Below are 18,277 nucleotides of genomic sequence, written 5' to 3'. Positions count from 1 at the left end.
TGCCTTAAGTACAGGTGAACAATTAAGGACTGAACAAGTGTTGGGCAACAGTCTTGTTAAAACAACTCAGCTGGTAAAATGTAATACTCTGTACTGTTTTGATAAACTGCACAGCTCTCAACCAATCAGGGGCAAATTCCAACAGAATCAGTGACAAATCCAGAAGAAATCAGGGACACTTTTAAAATATTAGCGCTATTAACTTGATTTTGGACAAAAGGTGGTGAATTATACTTAATAAATAATGACAATAATTCAGTGCTGAATACTTATTTTATTTCAGGAAATGTATATTAATTTACATTCTCTAATTCTGTTAATGTCTCAAGTTAATAGAACTAAAAGTGTCCCTGATTTTTTTCCGGATTTGTCCCTGATTCTGTTGAGATTTGTCCCTGATTGGTTGAGAGCTAATCAGAACATATGAATTAAAATACATTTTGTGATGTAAAAGAAGTCTTAACTCTTAATTATTGTCATTATTCATTAAGTGTAATTCACCACACCACCTTTCCTCAAAAAGTCACTAGTTTTAGGAAAGATTAAGAGGGACAGAGCTAAAATCTGAGTCAAAATCAGGGACAGTTGAGAGGTATGTGGGGTTGCCTGACAGAGTAGCGCTCGGACTTATTTTAGAACACTGATTAGAAAAGTATAGCTTGAATATTAAAAAAAAACTTCGCTCTTTTCCTTCTGTCATGTAATTAAGCAATTATTTGTTAGCGAATTAACATGAAAATTACTATAGCAATATCACTCCTTGACCAGTAGAGTCGCTGTAATAAACTGCAGGTCTCAGTTTCTCCGCCTTCTTGCTATTCCTTGATTTGTTAGTCCGTTCCCTTAGTTACGACGCCACGCTAACGTCTGTTCGGGGCAGGTCCAACAAGTAACTTGGTTCTTTTCATTTTTGTGGCGGGTTTGGGTAGAACGGGTGCTAGAGTTAATGTATTTATCTTATATTTCTATTTTGTTATCGCACTGATTGCTCCGGGATTTCGCGTGGCAGTACACTAAAACCTCTGAATGTTAGAATTTCTTGTAAGTAGTAATTTACATTTGTTTTTCATTAACCATTTGGTTTTTACAAGTTAGAATTAGCTGTAGGTACGTAAGTGGTGCTTGTCATTTTCTGACATGGGTTTTGGATTACTCTATAGCATAACTTATAATGTGTCTGATTTTAGCTGAAAATGTATCTGTCCCTTCTAAAATCCGTGATTTTTCAGGAAAAGATAGCGTTGATTTCCGCTCAACAAATAAAGCTATTTTACTTCAGAAAAATGTGTTAATTAAAGGCGTTTTTCTGTAACTTTCTAGGTCAGTATTACCAAGCTATGTTCATGCTCTGTTTCTAAATAATGTTTATGTAAACTGTTGTGAAGCTTTTTCACTCCTACATGTACACCTACCTATGTTTTGTATTCCTTTTGATATCATGTAACTGTGTTTTTTATATATATGTCAAAAAATGGTGTTAAATATGTAGCTTTTCTGCTTGTGCCTTCACTGAAAAATAGGGTTGCCACCTTTTCAAATGCCCAAAGTGGGACATTTTTTTGTAGAAATGTCAGATTTTGCAGGGCAAAACATACCCACGGCCAGTACAAAGGACAGAACTTTACTTTTTTGCCAAAATAAAAGCCTATTCTTGTAACATTTGAGTTGCTTATTCTGTTCTTTATAACATTTAGGTGTTTTAGATACAAAATAACTGTTTTATGCAAGTATTAAAGAAAATATAGGAAATATTTTTGTCCTAAAATCTCAGGACATTTGCCATTTTTTCAATTTTTTTACAGGACACAACTGCCCAAAGAGGGATTGTCCCTCGCAAAGTGGGACAGGTGGTAATCCTACTGAAAAAGGGTTTTATCCCAGTTGGACTTTCTGAACAAAGATAAATTGAGTTGTCCATGATTTGGAACCTTTGTCACTAATATATTTGTTTATGTCACTAATTTATGGAGTTAAGAAAGGTTGAAATATACACCACCCACTCACTCGCAACTCAGTGAGATCATCCTGGTTAACAAATAATACTAAATGAACCATAGTAAAAATTTATGTATGCGTACATGATATTCAAACATATACACTCCAATATCTGTGTGTATGTATGTATCGATATATAAAAGCATGCTTAGATATGCATACGCAGGCATACTTACATACTGAGCATGTGCTTATTTTTATATATGGTACACTCCAGACTCACAATTTGATATAGTAAATGCAGCAGTCAATTGCAGTATATGTATGTGTCTATAAAGCATGTCAAAATATTTTCTGTAAGTGTTTTTAGCCAAAGTGTTATTTGTGGTTGATCAGGCCTTGAAATACTCTTGACTTGGTCTTATGTCGTTAGGAGACATGTGTCAACTGCTTTCTTAATGAATTCCACAGACAGCCAAAAATGACATTGGAGAAATGTCTCAAACCAGAGAGCGATTTTTAAACAGTGCCATTCTAAACTTAGGTGTTGCAATAAAATCTTTGCAGTGGCAGAAATGTCATGAAGGATATAAACTAGGAACCTGAAAGATTTGTCATTCCTGTGCTGACTGATGTCCTCCATTGTTTGGTCCAAAAATGCAGGTTGTATGTGTGACACAGTGACAATACAGTAGCAAAGGCAGACTTCATGGATGGTTTTGCACTCTTCAGAGGCATGGTTAGGATGACAGATTTCACCACCGATTTTTATGAATTGACAAGTGGGTTCTGTGCACAGAAATGTAAAAGGCTGTGTAAGTGATAAAAAGTTGTTGGGTCAAACAGGTAAAATGGCTGTGTAAAAACTTAAGGGGGTTATGACAGTCAGGTTTGCATGTTTGTCCATCCGACTACCCTCAAGAAAGACAGGAAAACTATATATTTACTTATCGGCCAGAAAGGTAGAAAGATGTCATAAAGACTATTATATTGTCCTCAGAAATTTTTACTACTTTGATCGCCACGACTATAGCTTGGAAAATGGCTGTTTTCATGTTAGAAATGTGGTTGCGATAATATGTAAGTACTTAATATGTTTAATGTGTCATATATAATGTATATATTATATAACACACACATGGGCTAACAAGTTATCTGTTATAGTTTGACCATTTTAAGATGTCTTTGCTTTGCTTGTGGCATTAATATAGAGCATTGGACCTTGCCAGTGCATTTGCACAGATGTCAGAATGTTAAGAGGTAGCATAGTTTGATACCTATTGTTGCTGTAATATTCTGACAGAGTCTGTTGATTTTTTTGTTTTGTTTAATTTCATTTATATGAAGGCTGCCCCCCCCCCCCCCGTTAACCTCTATTGATGTCTAGCTTTATAAAAAAGCAAATAGCTCATTTTGTTAGTTTAATTTGTTTGCTGTCACTAGGTATGTTACCTTAAAAAAGTCAAAGTGATCACTTGTTTTACTTCAGAGACCCTGTGGAATTTAGTGTAGCTCCAACAACAGTACAGCACAGGAGAAAATTATTACAGAAGGATCTATATCTTGTGTAACAATGTCACTTAGTATTCTTGACCTACGGTTATGCAGGGTCTAGTGTTCCAAATGATCATTTTTCTTGTGTACGGAGTATTTAGCCTGAACATCTTAAATGATTTAAAAACTTTTATTAAAGAAAATCTCTACGTCAGTAGAAACGGCAGAAAACTAGTATTTGCATGTCTTTGCATCTGGTAAACATTTTCTAGTTGCACCCTTGCAGAAATCACTGAGCTTACTAACATTAGGGGAGAAGTTCCACCTCATCACTACTGGAAAATAAATATGTTTCACAATAGCATGTATCTTAATGGTACTAAAATTGATTATGCTTATACCCCCCCCCACAATATAAAAGGTATCTGGCACCTGATCTGTCACTTTATTGGGGTGCTAGAATAAAACCATAAAACTGCTGTTGCAACCTTTTCCATAATTGGCTGCACCAGTATATACTACATTCTAGTGACCTTGAAATCACAATTTCTAGCACCAGTTGTTCCAATCCTGCTAGAACTAGATATACTGAGACAGTTTAACAACTTCTTTATGCTTACTCCAACCGTTTACTCCTACCAGAGATTGTTACATGACAAGTGTAAGCACTCATTATGTCTGAAAGCCGATTAATCTTCCAAACATATTGCCAGTGTAGTCAATATGCCAGTACTGACAATCACCTCATGTAAGCAAGCCCCGTATCAGCAAACAAGCCGTATTCTATTGAGGTACTCAAAAAGTTTCTTCGTAAACCTCAAAGGCCTTTGAAATGGGCCAATAAGTTCCTCAACAGCATGCCTACATATCCCACTTACAGCAACATCAAACATTAAAGAAGAAGAAAATGAAACAAGGGGTCACTTAGCTGAAAGATCAGAACCATTAAAGCTTCATGGTCCAGCCAATACACATGGTAATGTCCTGGTCATGGGTGACTTCACAATGAGAAACACAGATGCACCACTCACCGGGCTGAGTGATGAATGGGTGATGATGATCTGCCTCTTGGGTCCCAGAGTTTGACTTGTCCCAAGAGCACTCGGATCCCTTCACTGCTCTACAAATGATGTAGTTGTTGTATGTGTGGAAGTGAATGATTTGGGAGACAAATTCTTGGGTCTTTATGAACAGAGAAATAGGAGTCCGAAGCTCTTGAGCCGTGTCCTACCTTCACCAAAAATGGTGCCACAATGCAAACAAAAAGTCATGTACTTTCTAAGGGGATCCATTGTGTATCACCCTGGAAGGAGCTAAGTGAAAATCCTACCTGTTTTGCCAGGATGGCCTGCATATTTCTCTTAATGATTTCTGCATATATTGACTAAAACGTTCTCCACCCCTGTAGTGCGTTTTTTGGGCAAGGTCATTTTCCTTCATTTACCAATATAGTCCTGCACAGTCAAGACTGCAAAAGTAGTGCTCAATGCTAAAAGCCTAAATAAGAAATTGCACTCTCTCCATGCCTTCCTGACCCTAAAAAAAAATGTAACTGTCTAAATTACCACTGAAATGTGGCTGCAGCATAGTAATACCCCCCCCCCCCCATACTGGTTTTCAGTGCCTGTCAATCATTCATACTCGTGTCTTTAAATCACTGTGTTGTAGGTGGTATTGCTTTTGAATTCCTGCAATGTCCAGTCATGTCAAGATCTGTACATCAAGACAGTGATTTTTGAGCTCCCTCATATTCAACTTACTATCGGTAAGAATTCGTCCTGGATTTGTCCTATCATATCATTGCCAACTGTAGAATCCCCCTCTGTTACCCATAATGTACAAGTTGTACCTCAACAAACTAATGTTTCTCTCCACTGAATCAATTACTAGTCTTTTAAGGAACATCACCTATCCATTCATAACCTAAGAAACTTACATTTGTTTGTGTAAGTATGCACAGCGGTTTCTAAATTTCATAAACACAATGCCCTAGACCAGTAGTAAACATTCCAACTGAGGGGCTTAAAGTATTGGCTCTAGGCCTCACAAATGTGACCCCCATTATGCTCAATAGTATACCTATAGTTGCCCCATCACTGATCATGTCTGACCACTGAACTGTAATACTCACTATGAGGGTCAAACTTATTACGCCGTCATCCTACTGTCTTTAGAGACTTCTCAAAGACAAATCTACTACAGCTAGTTGATAACCTGTTATGATTTAAAACTCCCTCTCTCTCCTCCACGACTCAGTAGTATAGAATGCTGTTTTCACAGAAATTCTCAATTCACACCTCAATACTTGGAGGCATTGGTCTCCCTCTGAAGCAAATACAGTTTCAAGTTAAGAACAAGCCCCTATTATTAAAGCCCAGCAGAAACAAATTATGTAACAAAAAGAAAAAAAAAACTTGTTGCTTTGAGCAATAAACTGAATTTGTAAAACTCCAAATGGAACTTAAGAGGCTAAACGCATGCAACTAGATCAATGGATGGGTGACTGAAAATTCACTCCTGGGGTGGCGCCCATGCCCTTCCTGGACAGAGGAAGCCGATATTAACTACCATAGACCCTAACCTCTGTGAACTTCACTCATCTAAGCACCGGCAATTGGGGTAACTTGGGATAAATATGGTTAGGTTTGTAAGGCTGTTAGCCTAGTAACTTTCTATGAACCTGTGAACAAGGAATTTCAGCACAAATTTGAATCTTCCAAACATAAATGCAAACTGAAAATTATCACCACTGCAAAGACAACCACAAAGCCTTTTCAGCGATGTGAGAAATCATAAAAACAGTACCCAATACTGCACTGAACGGATAAAAGGTAATACTACATACTCACCCCCTGAGGATGTAGCCAACACACTAAAAGATAAACTTAGCTTTGACTTTACCCCTGTTTCCCAACTTTCCCCAATATCTCATCTCTGCACCTCTCCTCAAATCCTCTCCGAACACATCTTGAGGGTAGTCTTCAAGGTTAAGAACATTAGTTTTTACCAGTCAAGACATTGCCCAGCTGCCTTCTTGTGAGTATTGAATACTGTTTTGCAGACTTGCTATTAAATTTGTGCAACCCCAGCCACTAAGCTGACTTCATGCAAAAGGTTTGGAGAATAGCTGCAGTCATTCCACTTCACAGTGGCTGGCTTACCACTGATCTTGCAGCTAAAGACTATGTCTTACTAGCATTATTTGTGAGGCAGTGGCACTTTATGGAACTTTGCAGTGTGGAGGGTGTGATGATCACTTCCTGAATTATGTTATGCACTTAGTTCATGTAATAAAAATCGAACTGTAAAATATAACTGTAAAATAAGTACTACAAAATAATCAAATAGAAAACAGTAGGTAGTCCACAGTTGATTTAAAAATGGAATATCCTTTATTGAAACAGACAAGCAATCCTAGTTGAATATAGTGGACTACTTACTGTTTTCTATTTGATTATTTTGTAGCACTTATTTTACAATTATATTTTACAGTGCGATATTTATTACGTGAACTAAGTTGTGTCTTTCGGCTTTTCCCGGTTAGGGGTCGCCACAGTGGAACTACAGTCCGCTAATGACTTTTACGTACCGAGTTGCCGGCCCTGACGCACAACCTTCAACGAAGGTACGCCCTTTCACGCACGTCTCTGCACAGAAGACACTCTAGCTGAGAATCGAACAGGACAACGTCTTACTGTGAGGCAACAACACTACCGTAGCACCACCACCGCAGTAATTACGTGAACTAAGTGCATAACATAATTCAGGAAGTGAACATCACACCCTCCATACTGTGAAGTTTCTTCTTGGTTTGTTTTGGACCCAGTATAGGTTGCATACTGGGTTTTTCTGAGACATCGAGGGATACCATGGATTTCTCTTTTTAGTTTATGGAACTTTAAAGCAGTGGCATTGGCCAGCTACAGTCATTGGACCCAAACTTGTTATTGTTTTAAACCTGTAAGAGACACTGAGGAGTTGGAATATCAGGGTTTGGTTGTAAGTTGGGAAAGAATGAGGAAAGCAGAAAGGGAGCCACTGACCATAGATACTGGGCAAATCAACCAATGAAGAATGGAACTGCAGGATAGTTAGTTTGACTTTTTGGTTCATACCTATTAAACTTAGGTTTATTTCAAAAAGTCACCAAGGCATTGAATGAAGACATTTTGGTGCATACTGCCTACCTTGACCTAGTGAAAACCTTTAATACCATCCAAGAACATTATTGAAAAAACTAATCAAACCAAAGAATAACTTCTGTGTAACTCGATGGATAGTGAACTGATTTGCTAAGAGGATCCACTTTGTCAGTATAGTGGGCATGCTTTCGCCCAAGTCTCGTTACTAGTGGGATCTCACATTGACCAGTATTGGGGCTGTTTTTGTTTATTTACTTCTCTGATGTCAAAGCTACCATCAGGAGACTGTGTCTGACCAAGTCTGCAGATGGTTGCAAACTGAGAGCTAACATGAATTCCCAAATGGATTTCCACATCCTCCAAGTGAGCCTAATGTGTACACACCAGTGGAACCACAACCACAGCCTTGAGCTAAATGCTAATTAATATAGTATCATGTTCTTTGGTAAACAAGAGCACCAGTACACTTGCATTCTAAAGGAAACCTTACCCAAAGTTGGTCATAGGGACCCGAGTACATTTCTAGACATTGAATTCTCTTTTGACCACCGTGTATCTGCTGTTGTCAAGAAGTCTTTTTAACTAGCCCATTTGCTCACTAGGGGTTTATCTTCTTTGCCGAAAGAACTTCTTATCTCTGTCTATATCTCCCATATCAAACCCACAATAGATTAAAATGCTCCCTTTGGTATGTATCTGTCCAAACATATGACTCAACTTTAAAATTCCCAGTTCTTTCTCACAAAGAAGGTAAAGAACATGACTTCTAGGTGGCATGCAGATCACCTTAAAGCATTATCTGTGTGATACAGACTTCTAAGGGGTGACATTTACCTTTCCTGTAAAGTCTCAAATGATCTAGTCTTGTGTGTGTCCTATACTTTCACAAAGCTAATGACACTGAGGAGTTGGAATATCAGGGTTTGGTTGTAAGTTGGGAAAGAATGAGGAAAGCAGAAAGGGAGCCAATGACCATAGATACTGGGCAAATCAACCAGTGAAGAATGGAACTGCAGGATAGTTAGTTTGACTTTTTGGATTTTCCCGGTTAGGGGTCGGGATAGTAAGAGGTTAATTTCTAAGACATTAGAATCTGTACTAGAAAAATTAAAATAAAAAAAAACAATTTAAGCTAAGCTGGGAAAAAATGCAAGAGGGAATCCCAGATAAATGTGTGGAGAAGTAATAAGGCTCTCAAGATACTCAACCAAAGCCAGAAAATTCAGAATATTTGTCTGGCACACTTTGCAGTGATTTTTTTATATACCAGTTAGATTAAGTGGGATGTTTCCTATAGCCAGGGAAGACTGGCATTGTGACAAAAGAAGTAGAGGAACATGGCTGTATATTTTTCAGACGATGTTCAATGCTAACACAGTTTTAAAAAGATTTGAAGAGACTAGTGCATAGAATAGCAGGAAATGGTGAAAAACTTGTTAAATGTTTTTACTGAGAACCAATTTAAAAATAAAATATAAGATTATTGCTTACAATAATGTTAACTGGGAAAAAGGCCATCATTAAAAGATGGAAGCAATCTCACTCTCCACTGTTAAGGAAAGTAGAAGGGCTAGTGACGCAACTAGAAAAGAAGGTGATTGAAATGAGGGAAAGGTGAGATAAATGAATTGGATGGAAATGGAAGAGGTGTCAGAAAATAATGGCAGATCAGTGATGGAGAGCAAATAATGAAACATTCTAGTAATGGAACTAAGAAGAAAAGCAAAAGGACATACCCATGGCAGGAGTGAGCAATAACAGGTGGGTCACCAATGGAATATAGTAGAGGTATTATAGAAAAGAACTAGGAAAGATGCATACAATATATTAAGTGAAGGGAAGTGACACCTAGCAGAGATTGTAGAGAACGGGAAGGTTAAGAAGGTAATGTAGTCGTCTCTAGAAGAAAAATAGAAAATTAGTTTAGTTTAAAAACGAGAGTGGGAAGAGTAATGGATTTGGGGTAAAGAAAAATGAAAAAAAAAAACGTATATAGAAACTGTTAAATGTTATGGGAAAAGAATGTTTGTGGGCAATAAGAATATTGATACAACTGTGGCAAAGAGAAATTGCTGATATTCGGTTTGTGGTTGATCACGCATAGTGAAACTGCGTTTTTTGCATAAATGTTGTAGTCAGGATTAAAGTAGGCAGCCACCAGGGTAAATGTGTGTGTGCCATGTATGTGATTTGCAAAAGAGATGTATTTGTTTTATGATGGAAGATCAAAAAGTAGTGTGTCGTAATTATTAAAAAAACAAACTTTTCTTGATTAACAAAAAAATAATAAAATAATAATAACATGCACACCCACTTAAAAGAACTAGACATCCACAGCAACATAAACAGAATTTGCTGGTGGGATAAACACCTGTCTTATAGCATTGCTGTTCTATTGAACAAGCTTCCCTGTTTTTATTAAAAAATATCTTCTTGACCTTTTGTAGACACAACCTAGTTGAATGATTATTTGTAAATTCACCCTAAGCCTGGTCCCACTTGCCCTCATGGAAGAGGGAATAGGTAGTAAAATTTGTTCATAATTACGGCTAGTAATTAGTGGAATTTGTGGTGGATGGGCTATAGATAATGTGTGTTCATCAGCCCATTAAAGTCTATGAACCCATAATTATAGCTTGCCAGGTTAACCCTTTAATTGCCATGTTGCTACCCCTTTTTTATGCCAAGCATTTCCTGTAGTACGTTTTAACATAGGCTATTAGCGTACAATTTGAAAACTTCTAAGTTGTAAAACTGTTATAAGCTTTCAGACATTAGTGTATTATTTTACCATTTGTCATTTCTGATTTAGAAGTTCTGGTAGACTACTGGGTGCTTTTCTAAAACCAGAGCACATGGTTGCTTCTTTCAGGACAAAAAGTACCACTATCTAAACATGTTAGTTAGTCAGCTATGTGAGTGTTTTCACAATTAGAATGTCTAGCGAGTTTTTAAGTGGCAAATCAGAATAAATGCTGTGCTGTGTTGGCATAGTTGTTCTTCAGAGGCTTTGGTCACTAGTACAGACATGATTTCTTGGGGTATTTTTGATATCTGTAATAGCATACAGTTTGGAATCTTTGCCCAGTCATGGAATATTTTAACTTCTTTCCATGTACACAGACTAATTCAAGTCTCTCTTCGCTTTATTCCAAGTTGATGAGTATGTTTCTTCACAATCAAATCATGTCTGATGTTCATAGTGTAAGACACTGATATTAAACAATTCTTGGGTATACCAGGAATGTATTTTGGACCATAACTGTAGTTTTTCCCATAGACTTCATCTTCAAATGCAGAAGTTTTTGACTTCACTTCTTTATTAAAATTCTGTCTCTGAGTGTACTGTTTTCTCAAGGACTTTTGTTTTTAAATCTAGGAAAAGAAAGTCGTTGATCTTAGCCAGCTTATCTCACACACACACACACACACACACACACACACACACACACACACACACACACACACACACACCTACCTACCTTTATGTTTGTTGGAGTCAAATCAGTACTTGTCTGAAGGATAATTACTGAACACAAACCATGACTGTTTTTTTATGCATAGTTTCGAATTTCATTTTTGTAATTTTTTTTTTGATAATCTGTAACACCCTTTGTGCCTGCACATTAGATGAACCATGTTTTATGTGTAGGTTTAGAGTTCATGACCTGTATAACTGTCCATATCAAATGGACATCTGTCAAAAACATAACATTTTTCCAAGGAATGTACCAGTATATTCCATTTTATCTCTAATCCATGGTTTCCCGGGTATTTCTGACCATGTTAAGGTACATGCAGTGGTGATTTATTGTTTATTTGAAATTCATCACACCTCATTTCTTCTGTTTCTACATCTGGATCCATGGCAGACCACTACACATATGATCCGGGTAAGGTTTTCATTCTGGACTTTCAAGGATGAGTTTTTAATGTACTATTTTGTTATTGCAGAATAACCTTGTAGAAGGATTATGATTGTTGACTCCCATGGTACATAACCATGTCAGAGTCTTAATTCTGATGTTCTGGTTTAGTATGTTATAAACATTGGCTGTGTTATTTTTTAAGCAATTTTTTATTAATTTAACTTGCAATATATACACGGGAAGAAATTCAACTTCAGATATTGTTATACAATGATAGGAATGCACTGAATCATCAAGGAAATCAATCTTTTACAATTAATATATTAAGAATCTTAGTATTTCATTAGCAACATTTTAAGGTTACCCCAATCACTAAAAGTCTTAGTATGATTTATAGATCTTATTATGATCACTTATTTTTAAGTTTTACACAGTATTGCTGTTAAATTTCTAAATTCTTTTGAACATAGGAACTGACTTCAATTTCCAATTCTTTGTAATAACTTTTCTAGCAACTGCCAAGAGAGGTCAAAACATCTTTTGTCCTTTGACCTTTTACAGATACAGGAAGTGGAACATTCATTAGCATTATTAATCTAGTTAAAAACAATTATCAGCCCGTAACCCCTTAAAACATACTTATCTCTTCCCAATATATATTTAATTTTTTTCACAATCCATAAACGTGTATCCAATCAGCTTTTACAACTTCAACAAACTGAAGAAATCATTTTAATAAACTTGGAGATTTTGCAGGGAGTAACATCCGCAAAAGTAAAAAAAAAAAAAATTCAATTTTTTAATAAGAAATTAGCACTTCTTCACTTACATTTTCAAAATTAATATTAATAATTTTACATCTTGATAGATTTTTGTTCCCATATACTTTAGTTCTTTTCTTCCCAATTATGTCTATATTTATCTTTAAACTTACTATCTAGTAATTGATGTAACACCAAAGTTTCAGTTTTATTGTTAAATTTCAGCAGCGATCCTTTTTCAAACTTTTCAAATTTCCTCATCTGTTTTGTTGATCAAATAATTTAAATCTTCTATAGTAAGTAAAATATCATCTGCAAAAAGCTGTAGTCTAGATTGACAACGTCTATTAATTGAGAATCCATTAATTCTTTAATTGTGCCTTATGCTGTTATCTTAGGGTTCGATAACTAATGCAAATAGTAAAGTGGACAAGGGGCACCCTTGTTTTTGTGCCTTTGTTTAAAGTGAATCCTTGAGAAATGTACGTCCAATTTTAACATATGCTTTGGAGTCTCTCTACTATATCTCTTAATCTTGTGATGAAAATGGAAATATTTTCTAGTGTACATTTAATAATGAAATAGATCTATACGAGGAGACTAATTTATTATCCTTTCCTTGTTTAAGTATAGATGAGATTACAGAAAATTTCCATGAGGGATGAATTATTTTGTCACTGAATTATCCTGAAAATGTCGTTCATTAATTCTAAAATATTTAACAGAAACAGACTATAGTATTCCATACTTAAACCATCTAACCCTTGAGCTTTACCATTTTTACCTTTCTTTAAAGCTTTTTTAACTTCTATCAGGGTAGTAGGCTTATTCAACAGAGCTATTTGTTTGTCATTGTTAGTAACATTTTTATTTAAGTAATTGTAAGTAATGTAATCATCAGGATTATTATTTTTATCTTTATTAAGATCTTCATGGATTTTTTTTGAAAATATTAAGCGTTTCTTCTGTATCTGAAGTAAGCTTACTAGTGCGAGGATTTTGGATATAATTGATTTGTGCCTTTTGTGCTTAACATCTTACTTCTATTAGCCAATCTATGTAGATTTTTTTGAAGTTATTGCATAACTGTGCAATTTTATTTTTTCAAAAGCTAATATTGCTTTATGCATTAAAACTGTTTGATATTTTGGGGTCTTCCAAGATAACTGCACAGCTTAATTCTAACTCTCCCAGTGTGAAAATAAACTCAGCAGAGAAGGCCAGTAGACTTGTGTTTGTGGATAAATTTCAGTAACTGGCTAATAAGTGTACTGCCTGGATGCCAGGAAAAAAGAAAAACAATGGATCTGGAAAAAAAATCAGCTGCAAAAAGTGAGGAAGAAACACTGACTGGGGAAAGTTCTGCATCTCTTCAGCAAAAAGTAATGGAACCTCTAGACATGAATTCCAGTAGCCTACAGGAAGATATAAGACAACTGATCACAGACCTGGTTAAAATAAATGAAACACTGATGGAGTATGTCAATACAAAGAACAAAAGGCTGGAAAATGGAAGAAGCTTTAAACAAATATTCAGACGTGGTGATAAAGCTTCAAAAATCAGAAGCTGAAATGAAGAAAAGGCTATCTGAATATGAGACTGCTCAGGAAGAGATGTTTAAAAAAATAATAGAATTAAGAGGGCAGAGCACGTAGGGAAAACCTGAGTTTTTCAGCTATGCTAGAGAAGCTGGTAGAAACAGACTGCATTAATTTTATGAAAGCACAAATTAGCAACTGGTATTCCACAGCAGGAGTTGTTAGTTGAAAGGGCACATCGTGTGTATGCTTCAGTCCTGGCTATGAGAATGCAACCTAGACCTTTTAATAGTAAAGATGCAATCTTACCAACAGAAAGAATTGATTTTTGACAAAACTGCTGCAGAAGGGCAAAGTACTAAAAGTGGGAGGCAGCAGAGTGTTTTTGGAAAATTACTCTTATACCAGGCATAAGAGAAGCAAATTTATTCCACTGTTCAGGGAATATCGAGACACATATGTGAGATTCAAACTGTTGTACCCAGCTGTCTCCAAAGTATTCTTTGGAGGGACAAAATAATTTTTGATGAAGTACATGCTAAGGAAGAAAAAGGCCGCGGTGGTACAGCGGTTGCGTTGTTGCCTCACAGCAAGAGGTTCTCCCGTTCGATTCTCAGCTAGTGTGCGGGGAGTGCCTTCTGTGTGGAGTCTGCATGTCCTCCCCCCGTGGCCTCCGAAAGACATGCGTGAATGGGTGTGCCTTCACTGAAGGTTAGGCGTCGGGCTGGCAACTCGGCACCATAAAAATAAACTGCCAATCATTAACAGACCGGAGTTCCTCTGTGGCAACCCCTTACCGGGAAAAGCCGAAAAGACAAACAAACAAACATGCTAAGGAAGAAATACAAAAGTTAACAAGAGCCGTGAAACAGAGATTCTGTTTCTTGTTGTTCTGGTTCATAGGTTGGTACTAGACTATCGGCCCTAGGGCCTATACAAGCCTAGCCATAACAATTCCATGGCTATTTCTTCCCAGAATATTTACTTCGCTGGTCCCTTCTCTAGCAGGGTGACTGATGTGATCCCTGGGGTGAATTTCCTATCTCCCATCCAATCGTCAGAATTACTTTTGAAGAGGGCCAAAGAGGCGCTCAGCTTGACATGTATGGGCACTCTATTCCAGAGTATGGGGAGTTTCTGGGTCAGGAACCTAACCCTCCAGCATGTTTTGTTCATTGTGATGACCAGGTTTAGATCCCTGGAGCGTGTAGCTCTGAGGGATTGGGATTTCTTTAACTGTAGTATGTCCAACAGCACTGGGTTTGACATGGCCTTGTATGTTAAGCAGAGATTGCCTCTGAGTAGGCAATATGCGATAGAGTATAGTTGGAGTTTTTTTTAGACGGTCAGCATAGGTCATCTGCTTTAGGCCTAATATTCGTTTAGTGAAGTATTTCTGTGGCTTTTCCAGTTGTTGCAGATGTCTTGTGAGGTACATATCAAACGGCACGTTGTACTCTATAATGGGTCTAATGAGGGATGAGTACAGTGGAACAATGACCTCCTTTTTTTCTGGATGAAGAGCCCTTAGTGATGAGGTGTGTCACGTAGAAGGATTTCCTGACTGTTGTGGCTATGTGGTTATCGCAGGTGGGACCACTGTCCACCTGTGTCCCTAAGTCCCTTATCACACTTTCGGTGTTTAGTGTACTGCCACTTATGTAGTAATTCAAGGGTACATGGTTTTTCCCAAAGGGGATAACTATACATTTCTTGACATTGAGCTTGAGTCCATGGCTCTAGCACCAAGCGTCTCTTTCTGTAAGGACCTTTTATAGGTTCATAGGTTCATACTAGGCTATCTGCCCGAGGGCATTTATAAGCCTAGCCCATAGTTTTGTGGCTTACGCCACCCCTTTAGTTTGGAGAAACTATGCCCATTATTTTGCTGTGCCTCTGTCGAGCAGTGACACTGAGGTAACCCCTGGGGTGTATCTGCGATCTCCCATCCATTGGTCAAGATTCCTCTTGAACAAGGCCAGCGAGGTGCTCTGCCTCACATAAACCGGGATTTTGTTCCACAGCATAGGGAGTCTTTGGGTGATGAATCTATCCCTCCAGCACGTCCTATTGATAACCGTGTCGAGGTTTAAGTCTCCCGCCCAAGTGGCTCTGAGGGATCTAGATTTTTTGAGATGAAGCATGTTCATCAAATCTGGGTTTGACATGGCCTTGTATGTCAGGCATAGGTCACCTCTGAGCAAGCGGTAAGCAACTGAATATAACTGGAGTTCTTTCAGTCGGGCAGCATAAGACAGGTTTTTGAGACCCTTTATCCTTTTGGTAAGGAACTTTTGTGGCCTCACCAGCTGCTGCAAGTGTCTGGTCAGATACATTCCGAATGGGGCATTGTACTCGATCATTGGTCTGATGAGTGATGAGTATAGGGAGACTATGACTTCCCTTGATCTAGATGTGAATCCCTTCATGATAAGGTGGGCAATGTAGAAGGTCTTCCTAACTACTTTAGCAATATGAGTGTCGAATGAAAGGCTACTGTCAACCTGGGTTCCCAGGTCCCTGATAACTTCTTCTGTGTTCAGGGGATTGCCACCTATATGGTAGCTAGGGGTAACCTTATTTTTCCCGAAGGGTATGACTATGCATTTCTTGGCATTTAACTTTAGGCCATGGCTCTGGCACCAGTTATCCGTTTCTGTGAGACCCTTCTGAAGGATATCTGTGTCGGATGTGTTTTCCACTACGGCGCCCAGTTTGCAGTCATCTGCAAACTTTGTCAGCCATAACCCTCCTGTGTTTGCTTGTACTTCAGAAAAGTAGATGCCAAACAAGAGTGTTCCCAGGACTGAGCCCTGTGGGACACCACTTGTGACAGGCTTTGAGTCTGACATGTCGCCAGCAACTCTGACCCTGTGGGTTCTGTCACTCAGCCAGTTTGCAACCCATCTTGTAATGTATGGGTTTACATTTAAGTTGATGAGTTTTTCAATGATACCCAAGTGAGGTATTGTATCAAAAGCCTTCGCCGGGTCTAGGTAGGCTGTATGGACTGCCTTTCCCTCGCCAATGGCCTTGGTGACTGTTTCGAAAAAGTCAACCAAGTTAGTTTAGAAGGCATGATCTGCCTTTGACAAAGCCAAACTGGGTTGGATCCAAAGTCTGCAAGTTCCCTATGTCTTTATTTATGAGATCCATTATGATCCTCTCCATGGCTTTGCAGATAAGGCTTGTCAAGCTAATGGGACGGTAATTTCCAGGGTCGGTGGAGGCACCGCCTTTGTGGAGTGGGACCACAGTCACTGTGCGCCACTCCCTGGGTACGTATGTGGAGGTGAAACTAAGATTAAACAGCTGTCCTAACTGTGGGTTTAATTCCTCGTTGAGTTCATGGAGCACACAGCCGGGGACACCATCAGGTCCCATGGATGCTGTGTTCTTTGCCTTGGAGAGAGCAGTTCTCACCTGGGCGTTAGAGATGTTTGGGGGGCTACAATCATTTGGTATAGATATCTCTCCTTTAGGGGGGGGGAGAAGTTTGCACTGAACCTTTCAGCCAGTATGTTGGCAATGTCTGTAGGATCAGTAATCTTCACATCATTCTGAACTAATTCTGAGCATATCTGGGAGTTTCCTCCTAGGTTTCTGACATAGCTAAAGAATGCCTTATGGTTGTCTTTAGAGTCTTTAGCTATTTTTTTCTCAAAATTAGCTTTGGATGATTTTATGAGAGCTCTTAGCTTTTTACTTATAGTGATCAGCAGTGTCTTACCTTTTAAGGATTTTGCTCTATCTTGTAGTAGCTTTCTCCTTTTGTTGTAGAGTTTGTTTATGGCTGGGGTCCACCAGACTGGACGCTTGCCTTTGGTACAAAGAGTCTTTGTTTTGCTTGGGATTGCCTGATCCATGCAGCCTGCAGGTGCTGGTAGAAGGCATTTGTAAGTGATTCAGCGGTTTGAGTAATGTTAACCGCCGGCTCAGGGGCCTTAAAGGAGACCACACTAGTCTTTAGAAGTGTGAAGTCTGCTTTCGAGAAGTTCTTTACTGTGGTCTTTTTCATTTCGGGTGGGGGCGGGATGAGGACCTCCAGCGAGATTAGTTTGTGATCAGATCTCACCAGTGAGGGGTATACTTCTGGCGTTGAACATTGTGCTCCCATGTTCGTGATGATGAGATCAAGTATGTTCTCTCCTCTTGTGGGGATGGTGACTAGTTGTTCCATGGCATTTGAGTTTATGAATTCCAGGAACTTTTGGGCTAGAGTGTTTGGGCTTGAGTAGTGTTCCCAGTCTATATTAGGGTAGTTGAAGTCACCTAGTATGATGGTGTTCGGAGATACATTTATCCCATCCAGTGTTTTCAGGAAGGCCACATGAGGTACCTGAGTTTGCGAGGGTGGCCTGTAACATGCTACAAATTGCAGAGCAGTCTTGCCTATGGTTAATTGCACCTGGATGGTTTCCGATGCATTGTGCAATGCCACCAATCTTGAGGTGTGGGTGTCCTTGATGAATATGGATACCCCTCCTCCTTTCTTGGTATTGTCCGGGTTTTGGGGCCGGAATGCATGATATGAGGT

General features: G+C 38.3%; 1 protein-coding gene across 1 annotated transcript in view; it reads left to right on the top strand.

Moving 5' to 3' along the window:
• Nucleotides 1-873: 873 nt before the first annotated feature.
• PIBF1 (progesterone immunomodulatory binding factor 1) overlaps nucleotides 874-18,277 on the top strand; it is a 2,608,929-nt gene continuing 2,591,525 nt past the window's right edge. The window contains exon 1 of the mRNA XM_044071741.1: nucleotides 874-1,041. The gene's annotated coding sequence lies outside the window, so the exon portion shown is untranslated. The remainder of the gene's footprint in view (nucleotides 1,042-18,277) is intronic.

The sequence above is a fragment of the Protopterus annectens genome, chromosome 5.part0 (assembly GCF_019279795.1).
Source record: "Protopterus annectens isolate FY-2018-M chromosome 5.part0, PAN1.0, whole genome shotgun sequence".
Taxonomy (NCBI): Eukaryota; Metazoa; Chordata; order Ceratodontiformes; family Protopteridae; genus Protopterus; species Protopterus annectens.
The sequence above is the reverse complement of the archived record's forward strand: the minus strand, read 5'-3'. Positions and strand labels throughout refer to the sequence as shown.